The sequence below is a fragment of the Rutidosis leptorrhynchoides genome, chromosome 2, assembly GCF_046630445.1.
Source record: "Rutidosis leptorrhynchoides isolate AG116_Rl617_1_P2 chromosome 2, CSIRO_AGI_Rlap_v1, whole genome shotgun sequence".
NCBI lineage: Eukaryota > Viridiplantae > Streptophyta > Magnoliopsida > Asterales > Asteraceae > Rutidosis > Rutidosis leptorrhynchoides.
This window is the reverse complement of record NC_092334.1, coordinates 650786825-650793169: the sequence shown is the minus strand read 5'-3', so window position 1 is coordinate 650793169 and position 6345 is coordinate 650786825. Positions and strand designations below refer to the sequence as shown.

The 6345-nt window shown below is 34.1% G+C and overlaps 1 long non-coding RNA gene across 1 annotated transcript; it reads right to left on the bottom strand.

Annotated features, from left to right (window-relative positions):
• Positions 1–2072: 2072 nt before the first annotated feature.
• LOC139893785 (uncharacterized) lies at positions 2073–3705 on the bottom strand. Its single transcript, XR_011774707.1, has 3 exons — positions 3094–3705; positions 2750–2911; positions 2073–2445 (listed from the first exon to the last, which is right to left on the bottom strand). It is a non-coding gene; the product is annotated as an uncharacterized lncRNA (long non-coding RNA).
• Positions 3706–6345: the final 2640 nt, after the last annotated feature.

Genomic DNA, 6345 nt, shown 5'->3' with positions numbered 1-6345 from the left:
CCATATGGTTATCTTTTGTTTCATACATGAAACTACATATATGTGTGGTAATATCGTTATCTTCTATTGACTATATGTGTAACCAAAGAAATAAAAATATTAAGTGTTCATAAACAATTTGTAAAAAAATGCCTTCTCAAATGAACTATGGTGTCAATTAAACATTAAAAAACACTTGTAACTTATAAAACCGTATTTAACACTTACACTTAGCTAAGGTATTTACCATTTGTATCTTCAAATTCCATAAAAACTAAAAGAGCCACAAAAATAATCATAAAGACATTTACACACAATGTTGTTGTATGAACATTACATTCACATTCATCAACAGATAAAAAGATAAATTCAAATATTCAACATCAATTCAGCCTACTTAGGAAGAGATAATGTCCAAAGCTATCTCAAATGGGTCCAAATTTTAAAATGCACATTATATCCAAATCTAAGTAACCATAACATGGTATCAAAATTTATATGCAAATAAAATCTATATGTTTGACAGCAATGTAATCTCATTAAGGGACTTTAACATGGCCAAATTTCACAAATACATAACCCCTTTTAAACATCTATGATCAAAGTTCTAATTAAAAAATTTTAAATGGCACACACATATAAACAAAAAATAATATGAAGTATAATATTAACACTAATAACTACAAACTTACCTTGCAACCCCTCTGTATTTTGATACACCTCTTGAGAAACCACTATTTCTCCTGCCATTGAATGACATTTAGTCATGATTGTATCTACCACACACATGCTAATAAGATATATGAGAGAAACAACATTTAACATGCATGTTTCTATTTGATTCTAAGTACCTTCCTAATCATCCTTGATTGTGTACTCCATGATCTCCAACTCTTTATCACCTGAAACACAATCAAATTTCATTTGCACATCACACATAGAAAGAATAAAATGATAATTTCATAAAAAGAAACACTTGTCAAGTAGCCATTTTACATTTGAGGATCAAGTTTGCAAAAAGACTCTAAATCATTATACTTAGAGACATTTGATATATAGATGTGTAAAATTACATTGTTTTAACAAAAAGTCTGCTAGCCTGAACTATCATATACTCAGCACCATGTATCACAATAACTAATTGACCAATAGTTTATCACATTCTAAAAGCTACTAATTTTAACTTGTTATCCAAACCGCCCATTGCCCATTTAGCTACCTTAAACTACTGATAAAAGAGAGCAAAACAGAGTAAACGTTTTATTACCAAGAGCCATATTTCCAAATAGGTTAACCTTGCAACTTTCCTTCAACAATTCAAAGATCACGATGCAAATTTGCGGTCAATAGCAGAAAGCAAGGATCGAGAAATCATATGTCAAATTCCAATTTCAAGCTGAAAAACACAAATACACGAATATGAAGTGTGAAATCAAATCCTAAACTACAAATACAAACCTAAAACTTACAAACTTACAGATTCAAAAACTGGGTAACCTTCAAATCGTAAGAGAAATTGGAGCAAATAGACATTTGATGAAAAGCAAGACGACAGTTTGAAACACTTAACATAGATTACAATGTGTAGCTCAAACTGCAATCAAGAAAAAACTGTAGTTTAATAAGATCCTTGCTCTCGGATACACAAAAAAAAAAAAAAAAGACATTAGAATAAATAAACTTACACATAGGATACTCACTATCATTCCAGCATGGGCACACATGTAAAACTCATTGTTCCGTGGGTGACAGACTTTATTGTCAACCACGATTCCTGTTACAACGAAGATACATACACATCCAAATTATAAATAAACACCCTTTCACTTTCATTAAAATGCATTCACTTAAAATGAATTACCGGGTTGAACGTTATCAGGAGATCCTGGCAAGAAAAATTTGGGTGGTGCCTCGCTCTTTTGTGCGATGATCACAAGAAACTTCGGGCATCATTCGTCATCGAGAAACTTGCAAGCCTGCACCGGTTAATGATGATATTACATACCAAAATCTAAGGTAAGTGAAAACAATTCAAGGAAATCAAAAATAATATAAAAAACTCAATGATCTGATCCGGCTTAATGGTTAGGACTTGATAGAATTAAGGCTCACTAACACCATCCGTAATTTTTTTGGGCACAAATCAAAGTGAATAAAGAGATTAAAACACTTGAAAGAACACTTCATTCGTGTAGTTTTCATTTGTGTTTTGTCATGTTCTTTCTGTTCATGTGATATCTGCACTTATGGCTATATATGCTAATCAGCATGTAGGATGCTTGTATTTGCTATATTATATGTAAAATTCACCAACATACAAACATCTTTGTAATAACCTAAATACAAATATACAAAATTAAAAGCTAATTCATACATTATACACACTGAAACATATCATAACATAAATACATAACCTAACTCATACCTTTTAGATCTTCAAACCCAAATCAACAAGGATTCATCATCCTGTCAAATAGCAAAAAGCAGTTCCTTTTAGCTAAATAAAAATCAAACGCACATGGGTTATTATCAAAAAACCAAATATTATAATAACAATATAACAATAACAACAATAAATAAAGGAGGAATGTACAACAATTGATGTTAACAAAGCTCATACACAGTTGACGTTTAACCAAACACAATCTAACAAAATTCACTTTTCACTCAAGCATTTCAAGGAACAGCTAATATGCAAAAATCAAATAATCATAACTAGTAATTAAAATAACTAAATTTAATGTTATAAGTATCTTTAAATACCTTTTACCTTTGATTGATGATGCTCATACCAGATCTATAAAAAGCATCAATAATATCTTTGTCAAATCTAAACAAAATTGAAGCAATTCAACCTTATTCTTCAGTAAGTGAAAAGATATCCAACAGAGATTGAAACGAAATTCTCAAATTCAAAATCTGTGATTTAAACCTACAAAAAAATACAAAGAGAATATTATATAATAAGACGCGGTGATTTATAATATAGAAAAATAACTGCAAACCTCCTATTGAAAAACCCTAAATAGATGTTGAATCTGAAATTGAAAATATTAATTGTTGAATCTGAAAACAATCGAGATATATAAGCAATTTGAAGAGTACGAAAAATACCGCATCTGAAGAAGTGAGTAGTCCATTGTAGCCATCATCAAGTTAGGGTTTACATGCAGATTAGGGTTTACATCAGATTAGGGTCCATCAAAATCTTCATCTGTTTGTGATTATGTATAATGTTGTGCCCGAAATGAAACCCTAGTTTAGTACATTAGTTTCATAGAGGTTGGAAATATGTAAATGATTCAACGGGCAGTGAAGGAAACAGACGATGAAGAATTCTGAAGTGTTTTTTTAGGGTTTAAAAAATGGCAGGGATAGCAGATGAAGGAAACAGACGATGAAGGGATTCAGGGGTTTTAAAGGGATGAAAATGGAAGGGATTGGGGCGGTGAAGGATTCTGGTGTTTTTTTAGGCCCAGTTTGGCCCTTAGAGCACCGGGTGTGATCCAGTCAGCTCGGCGTCGGATTGCGTCGGTTAACCCGCCGACGGTCGGACCACACCATCTCGGTGTCGGTCCGGCGTCTCAAGGGCCGAAGTCGTCAGCACGACGGTGGAGGTGTGAGTTTTGTGGGTCCCAAATTCAAATTACTAGCCGTTAATTTTGATAGTCTAGAATTTAGGAATTAATTTTGATGAAGAAAATGGTGGTGTGTATCTGTATCTATATGTATATGTCTGTATATGAATGGAAAGGGAAAGAGATGTTAAGATATGGATGATAGATGATAACTAGTTGTGTAGCCCTCGCTTCGCGCCGGGGGCTCCGTTTTGAATGCGAGTTAAAAAAAAAGTCTTGATCTATTTTGTAAAAAAGAATTGTTTTCGACATAACATTGAAGGGTTGTTCCTTTTGTGAAAGTTGCTTCTTTTAGCGTTCGAGTTTTATTTTTAAAAAAAAAAGTTAGTAAAGTGGGGGTTCGATTTGTATTTTAATAAAAGTTAGTGGGTTAAGTTTGTGAAATTTGAATATTAGTAAAAAAAAAGGTTAGTAAAGTGTGGGTTTGATTTGTATTTTAATAAAAGTTAGGGGTTAAGCTTGTGAAATTTGGGAAAAAAATATACGTATAAAGTGGGGGTTCAATTTGTATTTTAATGAAAGTTAGGGGGTTAAGTTTGTGTAAATTGGAAAAGGAATAGGTATATAATGATAAATAATAATATAAATAAAAGATGACCTGTTTATTTGGAATCCAAGGGTTTTTTATTTTTTTTTAATTAGTGATAAAATAAAATAAAAATAATACTGTAACATTGTGTAAGATTGTGTAAGGATTCTTTTACATTTTTTTAATAATAAGTATAAAGTATAATTATTTTATTTTATTTTTTTTTTTTGGCGAAAAAAAGAAGAATTGCATTAATAGATATCTTCATCAAAACAATGAAGATATGAGACAAATTACAATGACAAAGATATACTCGGTCATGAGAAAGATTACAACAAAAAAGCCGAAAAAACTAATAACATAATAGAAAAGGATTTTGTTCCCAAACGTAAGAGTGTAATCCATGACAAAACTTGATATTGGTGGCCCATAAGAAAACCTTTAGCTTGATATTTCGAACCAAAACCGAGCGACAAATAAACTTCCCGTTGAAGATGTAATCGTTTCGCGCCATCCAAATTGCCCAAATTGTAGCGGGTCCGATCAACTTCCAAAATTTTGAAGCATTGATTCCCATGCCGAAGAACCAATCAAATGAGAAAGCTTCTAATGATCCCGGGATGACCCATCGAATATTCCACCAACGGAAGAGATCGTTCCAAATATTAGAAGACCACTTACAATGCAATAAGAGATGATTGACCGTTTCGGGTTCGTTCAAACACCAAACACATAAACGAGAATGAGTGGAAGGTAAGATATGTCGATTGATCAAGATTTCTCTAACGGGTATGCTGTTACGAATTGCGAGCCAATGAAAAATCATAATCTTAGACGGAACATTATTACCCCAAATAACTTTAGGCCACGTTGGAGAAACGGTATTGTTTGACTGCATCAAAATTCTGACAGCGTCGGACACCGTGTATAACCCATCTGCAGCAGCGGACCAAACAACCTGATCAGGGACAGATTCATTTAAATGCAAGGCTGCCAGCGAGTGTTTCAAAGAGTCGAGGAGAGATGAATCAAGGGAAGTGAGGGGGAGGGTCAAATGTAAGTTCCACCTTTCCTATTGAACCGCAAGATTACGAGGATGCTGAAAGCAAGACACAGTAGCTAGAGGAGTAATGCAATGGACAAAGAGAGAAGGATACAAGTCTTTTAGAATGCCCCCATCGAACCACAAATCATGGCAAAAAAGTATATTCGTCCCGTTGCCCAAATTCCACTTCCAAATGTTAGGACCCAATATAGAATGGAGTGAGTGATCGTTTTGCAAGTGAATTAAATCCTTCCAAATTGGAGATAGTTGTGAAGTTTGTAGGGAAGAGATGTTGTTCATGAGTTTACCCCTAAAAGAATAACCAAAGGAGGATGTAACAATCGATTTCCAAAGACATTGCTTGTTGGTGTTTAACCTTGCCCACCATTTAGCTAACATAGCTAAATTCTTGATCCGTAGAGGCGTAATCCCCAAACCACCCATATCTTTAGGAAGACACACCGCCTCCCATTTAACCAAACAACTTTTCTTCTTTAGGCAATCGCCACCCCAAAGAAAATTCCTTCGATATCTTTCAAGTTGCTTGATGATAGACAAAGGTGCTTTATAAAGAGACATGTAGTGAAGAGGTAAATTGGAGATGACCGCGTTAACCATCACAAGTCGTCCTCCAAAAGAAAGGCATATACCCTTCCACCGGGCAAGTTTCTTTTTGAACTTATTGACGATAGGATCCCACATAGAATTACGATTAGAAGTGAGACCGATTGGGACACCTAAGTAATCCATTGGAAAAATGCCAACTTTGCAATCGAATATGGCCGGGAAGGAAATCATTTCCTCTTTAGAGACATGGATACCATATAAAGTGGTCTTGATGGCATTCATATGTAACCCGGATAAATGGTAAAAAAATCCCCATAATGTATTTGATGCGATTGAGTTCACGAAAATTCGGTTGAGCGAAAATGATAGTATCGTCCGCGAATTGAGAATGGTTGATAACTAAATCATGCCCGAATTTACACCCTTCCAACAAACCATTAGATAAATCCCTTGAAAGCAACTTACTCAAGATTTCGGATACAATGATGAAGAGGGAGGAAGATAAAGGATCGCCTTGCCTTAAGCCCCGTTTCATGATGCCTTCTCGTGACGGAGAACCGTTCAAAAGAACCGAAAAGTGAATGTTG